Raw genomic sequence first — 20,075 nt, 5'->3', positions numbered from 1 at the left:
ACCTCATCTGCATGTTTTTCACCAGCAAATGAGGAAATTAACATTATTCAGTTGTATCCGTGTGGGAATAGTGCTGGCAGGCTCGTGCACGTCCCAAGCCTTGTTTACTAGATCGCTCGGCAGCCATAATCCATGTAGGAGTGGCTGCACTATTCTTACACTCCATGTAAGCTTTATTGAATCCCAGGGATTATGTCTCCTTGCTGCATTGAAACTGAAATATACCATCTTTTATGGCCTAGCCATAAAATAATTTAATTTCAGTTATATTTCTGAAGTTAACATCCTGTATCCAGTTTTCACTGTTAAAATATATACATTTAAACTGTTACAATAGTGCATGTACATTTCTGTTCTTTTCCAGTAGGGCACACTGTGGTTATATTTTAAGCACAATAACTTTATAAAATACCTTTATAACATATATGTTTGTACAAACCAGTTTGATATACCTGTGACATACTGTTCTAATACATTTGTAACACAAGCATCTTTCACAAATCATTTTGATATTCACCAATGACATATAATTATTTACAAAATTCCAGTTAGCTGGGCTGGTAGTATTGCCCTTTGTCACACCAGGTATGAACTGTACTGATCTGAGTTTACTCTGAAAATCCTGTTGCATATTTTTTATGCTGGCGTTATCAAATAGATTTAAAGAAAAGGCATCTTCACAAGGATAAAAGTAAAACACCAACAAAAACACAAATTGAACCAACATATTCTATATTAAGCTCTTTCCTTGTGTCGAAGAAATCAGAGCAGTTTATAATAAATCCCCTCAAAAAAGCAATGAGAGTGCTCTTATTTGGAACTAGGAGCTCTTGTACCTTTGTATTGTACGCCATCACATGGGAATAGATCTAAATTATTTGTAGTATTTGTACCAAAGATTTTAATAAGGATAACTCATCTTGCCTTTCATGTTATATATCCACCAGTTCATCGTAAAAAATATCATTAACGTTCTATGCAGTGTTTGTTTCAGTTTGTAATACAGCGTTTGGGATACTTTACAAACCTAAAGAAAAAAATGTAATTAGGCACTAATTTTTTTCTGTTTTTCTGCTCTACTGTAAGTAAAAAAGGCCGCTATGGATAACATGGATGGATTGCCTTGTGAACATTTTGAATTAAAGCTGCATGATCTGCAAACATATATAATTCAGCAACAAAGACAGCCTTAGATAAAATGAACAGTCACTGAGTGAGACTAAACAGCTGGCCATCAAGTAACATATCTTTCTTTGTCACCATTCCCTATCATGATTTCTGAAATACATATGAATTTAGGCAGTTATGGCACATGATGACGACCAATCTAATCTGCCATAACCTTAACTGCTGGAAAACATGAAACAACCAACACAAATGTCACTGCTGTTCTATAAAGCATAGAAAATACTGTATGTATGTCCAATGCATTTGTGAATGTTGTCATACCACCATCTTCATTAAAGCATTTACAGACATCCAACACCCTTAATGTGAGAAAATATATTTCTTTATGGCCCATGTGGGCATTTCATCTTTTGTCTTCAAGCTGTGTCCCCTTGATTTGATATATCCATTTTTTTCTGAAAGCCGGTAAATACTTGCACTCAATATACATTTACAGGGAAATAAACATTTGTGCCATGTCATCCTTTCCCTCTTTTCTTCAGAGTAATAAGTATTGAATATTAGCCTACTTATTTTCAATAATGGCCCACAATGCATTTCAGCAATTAAAATATAGACAATCCAAGCACGTTCTACAAAACCTACAAACAGAAAACATTTCGAAGCTGAACATACATTTTCACAAAACCTTTTTATGCTGAGCATACTTTTTTTTTCAAAACATAGCTATGCAGTTATTTTATCTGACTTTACTACCACACAAACATAACTTTACATTGATTTTATGCTAACACCAAATGCAGATTATCTAAGAAAAGTTAATGGTTCATACAAGATAGCTTAGATGTTGTATAGTGATGCATATTTTTATTCATCAAGGCAGAGTGGGTAATATTAATTTTGATATGAATAACCATAAGACAGAGGATTAGTAATATCATAATATTTAGTGTTTTGACATTATGATATTGTGTGTTCAGTACTGTTACTCTGCAAAGGTGACACTAAACACAGTTTTGACAACATGTAACAGGTAAGGAATGGGGAGACGGCAGCAATTATGAGAGAGTAAACAAAAGGGTTACATATGATGGAACAAGGCAAAAGAAAGGCAGAGAGAGGGTCAGAAGGGTAGAGTTATTTTATTTTATTTATTTATTTATTTATTTATTTATTTATTTATTTACTTACTTACTTACTTGCCTAGTTACTTACATACGCAATTATTGTGGGAACAGTTCCCTTTTTATAACATATAAGAAAAGGGATACCACAGAAAGACAAATATAGGTCCAAAACAGAATGGGAGTGATGTGAAACACAAACAATAAACATACACACTGCACAGGAGGGATCACAGAAAGATAACAGATGGGGTTGGGATACAGCCCAAGCATAGTCCAACATTCAAAACTACATAAAGTAACACACTCAGTTGTGTGTCATCCTTATGAATTGGATCATGAATGTCTATGGGTATGACAGGGAGCCATACTAGCTTAAAAAAGAGCAATGCAGTACAGATTCACAAATGTCTATAAACATGCCTTTGGGTGTTAGTAATCCTAACAAAGGTATGCTCACAGAATCATAAGTCAGGATAGAACCTCAAACCATGCATTAATGAGGGGAGTACCTGTCCATCAAGTCACACACTAATCCTGCAGTTTCTATGAGAAGTGGCTGTGTTACTGTGAAGTAATCAGCAAAAATGTACTATATATCAAGAGACTCTTCACAGTCTAGGCACAGAAAATGTCACAATTGTGATACAGTAATGATGAAAGACACATTTACCAAGTTACATTCATGACACATGTACAACATGCTCCTTCCTGATATACTGCCATCATGTGTTCTAGAATGACATAGACATGATATGTTCCTGTTCATTAAGTTCATGATGATGCAAACATTGGCCACAGCACTGTAGCATAACAATACACATGTGAAAACTTATGTATACTACCAAAAACCAGGACAACGTATACTTCCACCAATGAGTTAGTGTGACTCCATGTCAGAAATAAAACATGCATAAGATTCACAAGTGTCAACATAATGCCTGTATAGTGCTCATATATGTTATCAACATCTGAAGAGGCAAACTGTCCCTTTAGCACAGCATCATTACAGACAACTAACACAACTGTTATACAAATGTACAGTAAAACATCACAAAATCCTAGATATTTGCCATGCATATGCATATCATATTGGCAAAATATGTTTACGTAGGGATGACAGACTTCACATAAACACCACACATAATCCACAACAACGATTGCGAGATATGCTCACAGTAAATATGCATTACAGTGATGTATGCAGCTAAATGTCACTCATACACATTTCCATAAAAAAAGTGAAAGAACTGAGAGCAATCAGCTTAATGGTTTATCATGCATACCGCAGAAAAGGCTATGTGTGTGTAGCATGCACAAGTGATAGCATGTAAGACATATATGTGTGTGGCAAGTAGACATACAACACAGTCATATACAACACAAACCCTGCAAGTAAATAAATTCACTCATAAATGAGAATAATCCATATGTACTGTCATGCTAATCTCTTAAAGCATGGGACATGCACACAAAATAGATATGTGTATCACACACATTTGTTTGAATGGAATGTAGGGAATGCAGGTGCACAATCCCTATTGTCTACCACAATGTGCAGTAACATACATGTACAGCATACATGGCAGAGAGTAGCCATACACTGAGGCCAATGGGAAAGAAGGATAAATCTGATATGGTGCAATATTTAAGCAAAGGAAAAAGACAAATCAATCAATACAAAAAAGCAGCCTCAAAGATATTCAAAGAGAAATACAGGCAAATGTATCCAGATATGGAAAATTTCACAATACAAAAAACAAGATCACAATGAGGGAATGTAGAACAGAAGATTAGTAAAGAAGTTAAAAAATAGAAGCTAAAGTTATGAAATACTTGTGAAGTTAAGTATTTAGTGTAGAAAGTCTAACACAGGTTATGTCACAACATGATAGAATGAGTCCCCCAAGTAAGGAGAAACAGGAGTAGGAGACATCTAAAGAAGAAATATGGACATGGGAAAGAGATCAAGATTTAATATGGTGCAATAGTTATGCAAAGGAGAAAGCAAAGCTAATTAATGCAAAAGGAGCTGCACTAAAGATATTTGAAAAGAAATCAGGCAAAGGCATCCAGATATGGAAAAATTTACAATACAAAAAAATAAGAAAACAAAGAGGAAAAGTAGAGAAGAGGATTAGCAATGGAGAAGTTCAAAAAACATAAACTGGATTACCTGCAAAGTGAAGGATTTAGTGTGGGAAATATAACTGATAACATCACAGCAGGATAGAGCAATGGATCCCTGATCAGTTGCAATATGAAGATACTTTGGAGCCTTCCATAAGAAACCAGTAAAAAGTTCATTTGGCATTGCACAGCAAGGGAATAAATGGGAAATGTGGCAACTGACACAGTCAGTGTTCTGCAGTGATAAGGCAGTGCTTTCTCATCTGAAAGAGCAACAGATGACACAGGATGAAACTGAAGAGAATGTGGCACAAGAAGATGATCTGGAACTTTATGTAGAATACCTGCAGAAAACAGAGATCAAATAATGTACCCTCAGTTTAGAAGAAAATGATCTAAAAGAAGAGTTGCTTGATTTACTAGAGATGGACAAACATATTAAGATCAATGAAATAAATAAACTACTGAAAGTCAATAAAACCCAAAAAGTTAGAACTTTTATAAAACAAATGAGCACAGTAATTAAGACATAGAGATTAATGCGATATAACAGAAGTAAACAGGATATATTAAAGTGTAGATAAATTAATAACAGATAAAGTGCAGAATTTAATAAAGCCTACACGGACTTATTTTCTATGTAGATATACTGGCACTATGCTTACATGGAAGTAAGCAAATGTGTGATCCAGTAAACAGTTCTGAGAGGTGTGCACGAGTTTGCCAACACAAAAGTGTCCTTGGCATGCAGATAACCTCATAAGCAGGTGAATTGCATTTAAATGAAGGTGGTAGAGTGATCCAGCAAGCAGAAAGGCAGTCCTGCAGACCCTGTGTTCATGTCCATAATGTACACTGAAAACTTCCATGTACAGGATGTAAAACTAATACCAAGGGCTGTAAAAGTGCACTTACAGTGGCAGAAATAGCATAGTAGACACAGATATGTGCAACACTATCTACCGTGTGTTCAAAACTGTATGGAAAGTAATTTAAATTAATTTTATTTATTTATTTTTTATACTCAGGGTATGTTTGCATGGTGCACCACAGTGCACAAAGATGCTGTTTTGAAAAAAAAAATAAAAAAAGAGTTGAAAGCCAGTTATATTAGTATGTGACAGTAATGCATTATAGGATCATCTGTGGAGTATGTACTGCCACTACATCAGTGAAATGATCCAAGGCATCACCAATGCAGTGGGGGCAGTCAAGGATGTCAGACTGTGCTTCATCCATAACCCTAAACATCCATCTAGTGTTGCATTCAGATCATGACAGTGCCTCCATGACAGCCCAAAACATGCAGCAAGTGACCTGTGATGTGACACCTGCAATAGGAGGTGAATGGGCAGCAGTCCTCCTTCAAGCACCCCTGTCAATTTGGCTGTGTGGGACCTCACCAGATCTCTGGCTATGGCCAGTGTCTGCATTCACTGATCCCATAGTTCTCACACTGTCCTGTACTATGTCACCACCCTCTGACTGTCCAATATCTGTGGCTTCTGATGACTGGGTGTGTGTGGGCATACCGACTGTGTGCAGGGACAATGGGGGCAGAAGAGGGAAGTCAATCTCTGGGACAGATTCAGCCACCAACAACCCCACATGTGCCTCACTATGGCCTCCATCATCATCAAAATCCAATGAGACACTGACATCACGTTGTGAGAGTGACAGACTCCAATCCCCCTGTTAACCTGTGAGAAGCAAGACAAAATCAGTACATTACCAACTGCACTATTAGGTATGGTAATCCACTCAGACTCATACAGATGAGAATCCACAAATACATTACATGTCCTACATCTTATCATCTCTGATCCCATGCACAATACATAAACTTACAACAACATATAGAGACAACCCAGGCCCTTTATAACTTGCACGTCACCTACATCCGGTTAACATTGCCAGTACAATACACCTGTGATGTATGCAATATGACAGTGTATGTGATGGAACTACACATAAAACACAGTACACATATCTTGAGAATGTTATGCCAGTTGTAGTATCACAACCTCAGGTATGTATAATCTCCCCATTGTGTTTGAATTGGCATCTTGGAGTAATTCCCTCATGTATAGCAGGCTGCATAGTTGCTCATAACTATATGTGCAAACATGCTAATGTTTGTACAAATACACACATGTCATTCTCTAGGCTATGTACTGTAGTAAACTGCTCTGAAATGGAATATACAACTATTCTACTCTGCCTAAGCACAACAGTTGTGCATAAGACAAAATGGCAGCCCTTAACTTTCATAGGGTATATATGATCTGAAAAACAACAGTATCACACTTACTAGGTACAGGACCATGGACTACGGCCACACCCGACGGACCTCTGAAAAGGTGAGGGAGAGTTATTGTCAACAACACCAAATGTTGCAGTGTTACAAGGTAATATGTGCATATATCCACATGTACAGTAGCTAATGTGATACTGGCTATATTGCTGGCATTCTGAGTATGTGAGCACAGCTGTGCATAAAAGCCACCCCCCCAATGCAGATAGACCTGACACTCATGTATTGGTATGTAGAGCCTGCCGCAATGACTGATATAGTATTATACTGGTGAACACAGTAAGCGTACCTGGATGCTCTTCTGATGTGGACGCTGTGGCACACACCTCCAGGATGTATGGAGTGGTGGATGCCTGGGAGCTGTTGGTTGATCCTAGGTTCAACAGGAATTCCTGTGTGGCTGAGAATTTTTGTTCTGTTGCAAGCCCTCCACTGGTGGCAGCACAATCACTGGCAACAGCAACTCCCCTTTGATGTGCAACATTGACCACATCTGTGGCCTGGTGTTGGACCTGCTTGGAGGTCCTGTCCTTTTAGCCAATCTGATAAACAGCCCTCACAATGTCACACCTCAATGCTGCCCACTGTTCATGATTGTGGTGACCCCTGGAAAGCAGGATGTGATTGTGGAGTCTTAGGGCATCCAGTATAGCATCATTCTCCGCAGATGAAAATGGTGGAGGTCTTCTTTGGTACATTGTTCCTGGAAGACAACAAGAGGGGAACACATTACAGGACCAGATACATTGATATCCACTATGTATAGACCCTAAACACCCATAATGGCCTGCACTATCCACTGCTTCCTCGCACGTTGTACCCCACAGTCCGGCAACACACTACATGTGTGGCTATCACCAAGATAGTAGCAATATTGGGTAATATCCCTGTGTGTTGTGTCAGATTATGCTGTATGTCTCTACACCCATCACTGCAGTCTACTGTAGTGTGTCCCCTAGGGGCCAATCCCCACTAATATGTCATACAGCTATTGTCAGACAAATAGCAGTGTGCTACTACAACCATATGAGGACAGTCCAGCAACACCAGTGTGCCACAATGACAGAAAGCAATGCAAACCTGCTGTAGTATATGTTCCATGTAGGCATCATACCTCTCAGCTATACAGATGTTTGCAGAATGTCAATGTTTGCCTCATAGATGTGGTCCTTTTTGCACAAACTTGTAGATGTCTGACAAGTGGCTATCCAGTCATTGATGGCTGCTGTCAGAAAATTAAAATAGAATCTGACTGTCACACGTCAGACCCCTCAGAAAACACTTATGATACAGCAATATCTGTTAGTCTATTCACATTCTTACTTTGTATGGCAAATATGTATACTCTGTCACTGAGTTTGGGCCTTTGTCCCCCATTAATTATGGCTTTGCCCTGATTTTTTACTGTAGGAGGTTGAGAGGTATAACCAAACAGCCTTGAATATCCATGAAACAGGGACTTATCGAGAGTACATCAGGGACATTCAGGGACACATTTACACCATTAGAACTATTTATGTGTGACACTGACACACTGAGAGGAGGTGAATTACAGTACATCGTTTGATGTTACAGGAGTGTACACCCTTAGTCAGTGCCACTATGTCATACGTATAATCCACTATCTTTACTACAATAGCTGACCGTTGTAGGAGGGATTGACAGGGAAAGAGCTGAGATGTGATTCAAAGCAGGGGCAGTTGAGAAGAATGCCTGTAGGTGCTGTGCAGCAGAATATCACTGATATCTCAATAGCATAGATCTAATACAAGCCTACTGTTATATTTCTTGTTCCCCATACCTCCATCCACCCAACTGCATCACATTTTATGGGGAAATCTAGTACATACCTGGTAGAGTGATGTATTCATTCTTTTGAAGCATTTCTCTGCAAATACTTTGTACATACTCTGTCTGTGTAAGTAAAACCACATACAGACCTGTTCCCCATAAGCAGTTGCTTGCCTTTTGTAGGTAATTCTCATTAACAGGTAATTGCCTCTGCACCAGTCTGTGGCTCTGACTTGCTAATTGCATCTAAAGCAGCAGAATTGCACTATCAATAGCCAATAACATGGCACCACAATGCAATATATAAGGCCTTCATGTAGGTCTTGGCCCCTTTCTTAGTTCATTACTGAGGTGTGGAGACTACGACATTGCAGAGGATAGGTATAAATACTGTCCATTGTAGAAATGTGTGAAGTATGTCCACAGTTTTCATCATATATTTGGTCAGTGTCCCGTGACATTGTGGTCATCTGGCAGTTCACTGGCAAACATTGTGGGTTCTGGTCAGTAAGGGAAGAGAGACATGTGAGTGTCACATTTCATACCCATCAGAATATGCATGCTAATGCAGTAGCTGCTAGTCTATCAACTAACTATCTTTGTAGGAGCAAACTGTTAAACATGTCCCTATCTCTTGGCCCTTGCCCTTCCTTTATTTATGTTGTGTCCAGATCTCTTGTTATGGGGATTGGGAGGTATGGTTGGTCTGTAACTGCTGCCTTAACATACAGAAGTGTATGCTACAAGCTGCAGCCTCCTGCTGCAGCCTATGACACATAGAGGGAGTGTGTAACTGTGTCAGCAGTGGCAGCCCTGTTCGTACAGCAGAGTCAATGTAAGGGTACCCTTTATAGACCACTTGAGCCATGTGCTTAATGTACATCTGTTATGCAACAGTGTCAACAGCAGAGTAGTAGGAGACATATAGTTATGTTGTATGAATATGTGCAGTGTGCCCTACAGGCCTTTGACTTGCAAAGCTGGGTAGCAGATAATTCAGTAGCAGTAACCTATGGGGATTAAAACTGCATGACTCAGTCATTACTTGCTATCTTCACAGCAATGTAATTGAAGTGTAACTGACTGGATTCGAACCCAGGACTGTGTGTGGCAAAATGCACTGTATGCAAGGAATTTAAAGACTGAACTACTGAGTCATTGCTGCAGCTTATCTATTTGCAAGATGTATGTGCAGACATTCATGTTGTGACACATTGTCTGCATCCATCAGTATGTGCATGGCTTTCAAAGGCAGTTTTTCTGCAGTAGGGTCCCAGTTGAACATATGTACTTTGCCACTGAGGCTTTAGCAGGTGTGTTTAAAGATGTTGCTAATAAAAGGGAACATTTACCTGCTATCCCAGACCTCATGTACTGCCATTATTATTTTTCTGTCTACTGGTGAATTTTTACATCAGACTCCCAGGTACACTTCCATTAAGTTTAATTTCAGTTTGTCAGTGGCAATAAGTATGTTTTGCTGGAAATACCTCTTTTATTTAGTATCTCTGTGGCATGGTGGGTTAATGCATTAGGTTGTAATTGACGGCGGCCTAGGTTCAATACTTGGCAGAGGTGGTGATTTTGTACATGTGCCTAATAATGTGAGAAATATATAATATTATAATTTTTTTAAAGCTCATTTAAGTGGATTTCTATGGTGTGCTGCTTCACTTAGCTCCATGCAAATTTGTGCCAAAATTAAAAAGAAAAGAAAAAAGGGGGTTGATAGGACAGTGATGAAATTGTGGTAAGCGGGGGGGCATAATGAGATGCAGGTAAGGATGTGCAGGAAGGATGTAGGAAAGAACCATATTTTTCCATTTCTTGTACAGTGACAGCTGTGCATTTTGACAGACTTTGTGGATGAATTTGGACTCTCAAACCCCAGAACGAGGGGTGTGGACAACATAAATTGTCAAACATAATTGGACCAAATTAGTTGTGTCCAGTGGCATGTATGCAAAATGGAGAGCTATGTATGGGGCAGTCTTTTTTTTTTTTGTGGGACAGGTGTCCATTTTTTTTAAGGGCAGAGTGGAATGTTGGGCAAGCGATATAGGTAAGTATGGGGAGGTAAGTTGGGTAGAAGAGGATTCAATTGCAGATAGACAAGACAGGCAAGACAGCAGACGGGGGTGTTATGTGACACATGAGGGGGGTAAACACGTTGGATGGGGCGGGTGTTGCGGAATCCGAGACGCATGTGCCTCCAGATGATAGCAGCATTACTGACATCCCCACCCATGGGCAGTCAACACTGCTACTTCACTGCCCCGAAGGTAGCTGAGCTGGAGGCTGGGTGCCATGGTCAGCCTTCCCAAACAGGTTGGTCAGTGTGCCCTCAATCTGCTGCAGGCAACATTCATAGCTCTGATGAATGATCCTGCACATCATGGCCAGTTGTTGCTGTTGGGTGACTACTGCCCCTCAGCCACTGCTCCCAGGGGGGAGGCCAGGCCCCATCCCCTGAGGTGGTTCCACCTGAAGGTGGTGCAGAAGCAGTGGAGGGGGCACCACCAGCCTGGATCCCAGAAATGCCAGGACCCAGTGCCACGGCCAGCTGAGGTAGGGTAGGTGAATCACTGGGAAATTGTCTACCCTGTCATGCTGTGGTGATGGAGTATAGCAATATGAATAGGTTAGTTATGATCAAAACCATTGTTAGTAATAACAGCATGCCAGAACATTGGAAATAACCCCATTACATTTCAATGCATATTAAGTGAAACACAACAATTAATAACAGAACAGTCAGTATATTAACAACATGCCAGTACCAGTTATGGCATAAGGCCAACAAAATACGTAATTCAACAAGATATGTTAATATGCAACCATTTTAATACATAACAATAATAAAACACATGCCCCAAAATAAAGCTTAATGTAACAACATATGTTAATAGTAAACCATAACCAATGAATAAAATTAATAAATAAATAAAGATAAGGGGTGGGGAGAGGGAGAGAAATGCAGTCCATTAATACCATTACAGGTTATATAGCTGACAAGAGTACTGCTATCTACTCTACACATCTGTCCTTTCTTTGTGTGTACAAGTGCACTATAGCTGCTGTAGCATGTACATACCTGTTAAGCAATCCGCATGGGACAGTATGGGCCAAGTAGTAACAACTGCAGGTACACAACTACACAGAACACTTGCACATCAGGTGGACCTATATAACTACCAAGGTGTACTATGGGATGATGTAGTGATACTTTGCTATTTACATAATCATGTCAGTGATAAATCTGTGACAGTGGGATTACACACTACTAATTACATTATGTGACAGTGTGACACTTGAGAGACATGTATGTGTGCAGTACAGAAATTAAACAATTATCATGCCTTACTTGGCAGGCATTGGGATAGAACCCAATAGCAGTGACTGCAGAGGACAGCTGCATTGAATATATTAACTGACTGCAGCAACCTTTAACAGACACTAAAGACATACAACCATACCACAGATTACACATTTTATTTATTTTATTTTATTATTATTATACTTATTTGCTTTATTGTATGCTGTATTTTCACATTCTTGTGAATAATTGTAACAGTGTGTGACACCTAGACACACAATTATTTACTCATAAAATTGGCTACCTCACCCATTTACCTGTAGTTCCTGTGGAGAGTAAATCTGTAATCATTACGTGACTAATACTGTAATATTTAGTGCTATATAGCACTGGATTTGAACCCTGGTCTGTGTGTGGCAAAATGTACTTCATACAGAGCATTTCACAAACTGAGCTCCTAAGTCACTATTGATTACTGATATTTACCTAAAGCTCACCTGGAACCAAAATATGACCTGGTAATAGTAGTACAGTTTTATATTAGACTGCAGTGACAGCTGAACACACATGCATGAAATTCAAGCATGATAGAGATACTAGTTAACCTATGCATTACTACATAGAATGCAGATGTACCCAATATATTGTTACTGGGTTGAAATATCTGTGAAGTCAACAAACAATATCAGATTATGGGTTATTATTTGCAGTCTACAGCTATTACAGTGTTATACTTGACTGCAGCACCGTACCTCACAGCATGAATGTGTATAGCTGACATGCAATGGTGAAAACAAGACAATCATGATGTACACAATTTACCTTGGTGTTATTGTATTGGTTCATGTGTTATTGCAGAACAGTCATCGTAATTTATTTGTTAAAAAATAGCTCTGAATCTACACTTATTGCACAAAAGACTTTATTGGATATACCTTCATGCAGGTGCTGGTAATGCTTTGTGTTTTTATTGGAAAACAGTTGTCATATCTGATTTCTTGAAAAACAGCCCTAATTCCATACTTATTCCACAACAGACTTTATTAGAGATATCTCCATGCAGTCACTGGTATCGTTTTGAGTTTTTATTGCACAGCAGTTGTCATTATGCAGGTGTTGCAATACAGGTGTAATTTCACAGTTACTGCACTACAAATTTTATTGCAGATACTTTATTACTGTTAATGCTTTAGTCTGCCCTGCTTTTTGCACTGCAGTTGGCAGTATGTACTTATTGCAGTACAGTTGTAAGTCCACATCCATTGCAATATAATCTTTGCTATATATACCTAATCACAGTTAATGCTTTACTCTTTCTTGCTTATTTGACTATAGATTGCAAAATACATCAATACTCACCACACTCACGGTGCAACCTGGCCAAGCACCTAGCATGCACCTCGATGATGCAAGCTCTCTTCTCTGCAGTGGTTGGGAGATAAACACACCATTATGCATACCAGTTTATCAAACACTCAGATTAGGTATTGGGTGAAACAAAGTTAAACTTACTTATAAACTTGTGGGGCATTCCCTGCCTGAGCTTCTTGGACCCAGGTGTCCAAGAGATCCCCCTTTCTATGCTTCACGTCATCATGGTGGTGATGAACCTGTTCATTTATGTGGATGATTGGTGAGTTCACTTGCCTGCCAGTCCCAGGCCTCCACCTTGCACTCTGAGCCCTGGAACCTTCCCTACAGCAGCCGGTCTTCCTGGTTTTTCACCAAGAATCCAACCATGACCGTAGACTCCTGAATGCCCCAGAGCTGTGGGCAGAAGTGCGTACCCTCTCCAATGCCAGCGATAGTCACTACACAGGTAGACCTTCAAAAGACTATGCTGTATTCCTGCCTTGTGAGCTTAATATAGCCTGTCTCCCCTTAAATGCCATTGGGCAATATTTAAAAATGTGGTACATTGCTTAGCAGCATGCAAACCAGTGCAGCTCAGCTGAGCAGTGCAAAAAACCCAAAGACCTGTATGCTTAGCAATGCTTAGCAGTGTGCAAACCAGCGAAGTGGTGCCAAGCAGTGCATAAACATTATCAGCCATTATTTTGTTTATGCAGTGCTTATCAGGTCTTAGCAAGTCATAGCAGAGCTTAGCTGAGTGCAGCAAGCCAGAATTTAAATATAATTAGCATAATTTGTATTTTGAAAATAAATGCTTACTTGCCCTTCTATGTATTCAAACACTGCACCTACTGCACATGAGACCATAACTCTTTCCATTTAGCTACGTGGATATGTGGAATTTTATTATACCTTTACATATACCTCTGTGCTGCCTTTAAGCAGTACTGAGCATTGCACAGTGCCGCACAAACCTGCCCAGCTATGCTTAAACTTAATCTTTAAATAAAAGTTTAAATACTTCTGGTATCTGTTTTTAGGTGTCCGGCAAGTGTCTCGGCACTGCTTAGCATTGCTGCACTCTGTGCAGGGCCACGCAAACATGCTTTAAAAAAATTAAATTACATTGATATAATACAATTGGACAGAGCAGGGATTGTTTTACTCATCTGTGGACACAGCACCACACTCACTACACTGATTCACTAACCATGTTCCACAGCTGTCCTTCTTCAACTCACCATGATTAATATGCATGGCACACTGTCAAGGGAGTCAATCCACAGTGAGAGGAACCAGTCCATAGGATGAAGCATAAAATAACTTTTAATCGTATCAAACTTTAAAAACAGTACCAGGTCTTCTTTTCACCAGAAAGAACTTTGAAAATTCAAAGTTCTTTCTGGTGAAAAGAAGACCTGGTACTGTTTTTAAAGTTTGATACGATTAAAAGTTATTTTATGCTTCATCCTACGGACTGGTTCCTCTCACTGTGGATTTACTGCTTTGGTGCCTTCTGTTCTAACTTTGTTTGTACACTGCCAAGGGGGAACAGTGTATATGGACATGGTAACATTCAATGTAGGCTGTACACTATGCCTACATGGATTTTATTAAATCTACAGGAAAGTCTTACCACAAAACACAGGACAGTAAGTGAAAGAAAGGGGAGAAATCAAAGGCCATCATGGAAGTATCAAATAGAGAAAACTATAAGGCAATAAAGACAAGAGGTGTCACTGTTAGAAGAGTATACAAGAGGGGACAGGTCAACAAAAATACTTAGAAAGATAAATGTGATAAAAGCAATGCTCAGTATCAGAACAGATCAGCGTCTATCATGCACTATTGGAAACAATAAACTAAAAATATCAGCACAGGCAAAAAAAACTTAAAAGATATGTAGATAAATATCGAGGAAACATGCAAAATAAGCAATTTATCGATGACCCAAAAAAGTTTTATAGAGAATTGGGAAACAAGATAAAAGGAATTGAAACACCGCCAAAAAAAATAAAAAAAGAAGAACTAGTTGCATTTTGGAGAAGTATATATGAAGATCTTGTGGAGCATAACAAAGATGCTGAATGGATAGAAGAAGTAAAAGAAAGAACAAGACGTTCAAATGTACAGGATATGAAATGGAATGAAGTAATGGCAAGAGAGATTGAAACAAATTTAAGAAAAGCTCCTAATTAGAAAACCCAGGCCCAGATGCAGCACTTAACTTCTGGCTAAAGGAATTAACATTCTTACGTGAAGATTTAGCCATGAGTAAGAACTATTTGTATGCACACCCTGAACAGACACCAACCTGGTTAACAACAGGAAAAACAATATCCTACTTAAGAGTGAACCTGCAAGCTATCCTAAAAAACTATAAAGCAATAACTCACCTTCCAATGACATATAATTATACACTTGAATTGATGCCAATAAAGCTTATTGTCATTTAGAAGAAAACCCAATCATGGCAATACAACAAGGGTGTTATAAAAGAAAGTCACATGGAACAAATAATCATTTGTTGTTAAAGTCCAAATGGAGAACTATAAAAAGGGGAAGAACAGAAGTATGGCATGGATAGATTAAAAAAAAATCATTTGATAGTATTCCACATTCATGGATTTAAAAGCGCTTAAAATGTCTTAAGATACACCCTACACTGATCAATTATATTACAACAACCATGAAACAGTGGCAAACCACTTTGCAACTGAGTCATGATAAAGGACAAATTATTATTCTAGGGATAAAAATTCAGATGGGGACATTTGAAGATGACTCTTTGTCATCACTGCTTTTTTGTCTTGCCTTTAACCCATTAAGCTGTCTACTTAACAGATTAGGTCATGGCTACAATTTGGCTCCTAGAAAACAACAAAATATAAAGACTTCTCATCTTCTTTTTGTGGATGATTTAAAACTGTATAGTTCATCAGATGGGGAGGAACTGAAAGCACAACTGCAAGTGGTCAAAACTTTTTCAGATGATATAAGAATGTCATTTTGTCTTGATTAATGTGCAAGAGCAACCGTTAAAGCTGGAAAATGGCAGCACCAAGAAAACATCAGCCTGGGATAGGAATGTGATATACGTAAAAGAAGTTGCGCCAGAGGGAGTATATTAATATTTGGGAATTGATGGAGATTCAACAATAAATCATGAACAAATGTGAATAAAATGTAGTAAGAAGTATTTTAGAAGTCTAATACTGAAAACAGCACTGACTGTAGACATCTGTTGGATTGCTCATGTAGCTCAACATGTTAAGGCTTTGCCTTTCAGATTGTATAACATAATGCCTACAGGTTAAAGTTTCTCCTTCTCACTTGTGTAACATACCATCTCTGGCAATTTGAAGTGGGTGTTTGTTGCACTTTTTATTACAGTATCTGCAATATTATATGGGGGAATATGCATCAGAAGTATTTTTTCATTTTATCTGTAAATTTCGTTCACAAACCACATTTCTGAAAATAATTAGTTTGATGACATGACTGGTGTTTGACAGCAGTGTTCATTGAAGTTGTCCATGTAACTCAACATGTTAAGACATTGCCATCTAGATTGCTTGTGCTGATGGCAGTGGATGTGATTCCCTCGTTTGGCTGTATATTGTGCCATCACTAGTACTTTGAGCAGTGAGTTTGTTGTTGCTTCTTTTTTAATTTATCCAAGTCTTTTGACTTTCTAATACCATGATGGGAATGGACCCCATTCCTAAGTCAAAGTATGATTAAAGTTCATGAAATGAGTATTGTTACAATCTTTGGTGTTAGCCAAAAGTGCTCTTCACAGCACCTGAAATGTGCCCAGTAATGACTCCTTCTGCAATGCATACAGTTACATATACTGGTAACATATCTAAGTATGTTTGTAAATTCATTTTTAAAAGACCTGTTGCTCCTCCTACTGTTGCAACCATCTGGGTATCCTTCTTCCATATAGCCCTCATTTTTGCATCCAAATCCTGGTATTTTATGCCTTTGTGTCTCTCTGTACATAAGACACTGTAGTCACTGGGTGTGTGGCAATTTCAATGATTGATGCTACTTTTGCCTTCTTTTCATTGACCACTATATCTGGTTTTCTTCCATCTATTTTTTTGAACTGTTGGTGACACTGCTCAATAAAGTTTTGTGCCTGACATCTGGATAGAGAAATTTGACTACTGTCAGGCTCACCATCAGCATGGTTATGGGCAAGGGGGCTGAACAGTATTATAAGGAGTTTATTGGGGAAGTCATGACAAAGATGTTATTACCACTATTTACATGACTATAGAACAATGCTTATTAAAGCTAAATTAGTAGAATAGCACTGCTGCATCAGCTGAAACATCTACCTGGAAAACAAATTTATGAGATGCAGAGAATGAGGTACTACTCCAGGCCCTATTTAAATGTTTGGTTTCCAAATGGTACTTTTCCCACATCTGAATTTCCCATATACTGCTGTTGCCGGGTTTTACTTACAAAAAGTTTTATGCTTTGCTATATTCACAGGTGATTCTCTATTTTGCACCATCTCTGCTGAACCACCAACATCTGATGTTGTAAGATCTGCATCTCATAATGATGGCAGAAATGAGCTGGCACATATAGAGTGCGCAATGTGTCTGTGGATGTGGCAGCTACAGCAGTGGTGCAGCAGTTAGCATTGTTGCTTCACAGCAAGAGGTCCTCTGGTTCAATTCTTGGCTGGGGTACCTTCTGTGTGGAGTCTGCATGTCCTCTTTACATTCGTGTGGGTTTCCTCTGAGTGGTTTGGTTTCCTCACACATACCAAAGACATGTATCTGGAGCATTTCTCCCTGGGCCTCCACTGAAAATGGACTCTGTCCCAGTCAAACTTTCCTGGCAAACAAATGGTAAACAAAAAATAATAATAAATAAATATATCATAACAGATGCTAGTCACATACATGCAATACACTCACATATATCCAGATACAGCACCACAGCCAGCTCTTCTGGGAAGATGCATGCACAGAATGCTTATTCCTGTACCACGAATACCTTGAACCTGTCCAACAGATCTATACACATTGCTGCAACTACTGCTGAGGCTGTTTCCCAGCATACATGAACTCACACCACCACAGCTCCCATTGTATCATATACTCATACATACAAACACAAACTCACCACAGATACACACTTCCATTCACAGTAACCCTTTACAAAGCTTCTTTCATTAATGTCCTCCACATGAAAGTCCATACACACAACCTCTTTCTTCCTTTTAATTGTATTCAGCACTTAGGCATTTTCCTGTGATTGACATCCACATGTGTGTTCCCACCCCAGCCTGTACAAATGAAGATAACTGTGTCCAGATATCTGTGCACTATTACTTTGGTTGTCAGTATCTGATGCACAGTGTGTCCAGCTAATGCATGGGTAAGCACAGTGTGTTAATCATTTTGCGTGCATCCCATTGTCTGTAGTGTAACTGCTTTACTCTTTCTTTGACAATACCTGTGTCAATGACATATAATTTTAAATAAATAAAAGTGAAGTATACAGTGGCAGAATGGCATATCAATTATAAGAAATTTGAATGAGACTGAAACTGGTAAATTCTAAACAGTGATCTAGTCCAATTAACAAATCTAAATAAATAAATACATGCCTGAATTTTGCAGGAATCTCATGTAACCCATGTGGCTGGAGTTTGCATTAAAGATGTCTGCTCATAATGGGGGAGAAAAATCTATTTGTTATTCAATGTTCAAGTTAGCAGCAAAGAACCTTTAATGATGTCCAGGGTTGTGATGTACTTGGTAGGCTACTGCCTTTAATCACTTCATCTACCCATGAAATACATAGATTTGTAAAATGAAAACTGATGTTAATAGCATAAAGTCATCTCAGTAAATAATAGCTTTGGCTCCTTTAGCTCAAAAAAGAAAAAAAAAGCTCTTCTAACTGGGATTCGTTGGTCAGCACCAGAATATTATTTTCTTTTACATAATTGACAACATTTTGCATTGCATTCCATAACTCTGGTTCTTCACACTTTTGACTTGTTCTATCACAGCTGCATGATTTCCTACTATACTGAATCCTGGCATAGAGGAAAAAGCATATGCATTTTGTTGGCATGGTCCCTTACAGTCATCTTCTCTTGAATATACAACATTTCTTCTGTGATTACCTTTGATTCAGAGTTAGTGTGCACTTTTCCCTGTTTATAAATTATCACCATGCTTTCTATTACATACCAAGGCTTGTGTACTTTTATATGGTAAATAGGCAGTTCATTTCACTTGTATAGTTACAAGACCTTATAGTTAAGCAATTACTTTCACTAATGTTTCTCAGTGTCCTTGGCAAGTGGTTAGGAACCTGTTTACTACAGTTGTCATAATAAATATTACAAGGCTCTAGAATAACACTCCTTGTCTGCTTGTCTTCTGTTCCCTTATTGTAAGAATTGGTTTAAATATAAAGTGCCTTCATAATATATTCCTTTACTAATTATAGCACATCTTTTGACCTCTATTGCATGTAGGCAATATGAGTCACTTCATGCTGCTGGGAAGGATTTTCATTTTCTATTTTTTTTTTTGGCATATCAAGCATGATATGTAAACAGGTAACATAAGGATATATACAATAACAGGAAAAACAAGCCATATTACAATTTATTTTGTTATTTTCATGCAGTATACATTTTAGTAATTTTCATTCACCCCCAATATTATATAAATTACTTAATTCCTGCCTTCCCTTAAATTTCACTGCTCCTCCTGATCACTAATCTGCATGCATAAAAGTTTCTTGGACTGCCACTCATATCAGGTAGTAAATCTCCACTGATGCCTATGCTATCTCTTAAACTGCAAGCAGGAAAAATGATAATAGTCAGTATGAAGTTGTCCATTCCTTGATGTAGCACTGATGTTGATGC

Source organism: Protopterus annectens, chromosome 5.part1 (genome assembly GCF_019279795.1).
Source record: "Protopterus annectens isolate FY-2018-M chromosome 5.part1, PAN1.0, whole genome shotgun sequence".
NCBI lineage: Eukaryota > Metazoa > Chordata > Ceratodontiformes > Protopteridae > Protopterus > Protopterus annectens.
The sequence above is the reverse complement of the archived record's forward strand: the minus strand, read 5'-3'. Positions refer to the sequence as shown.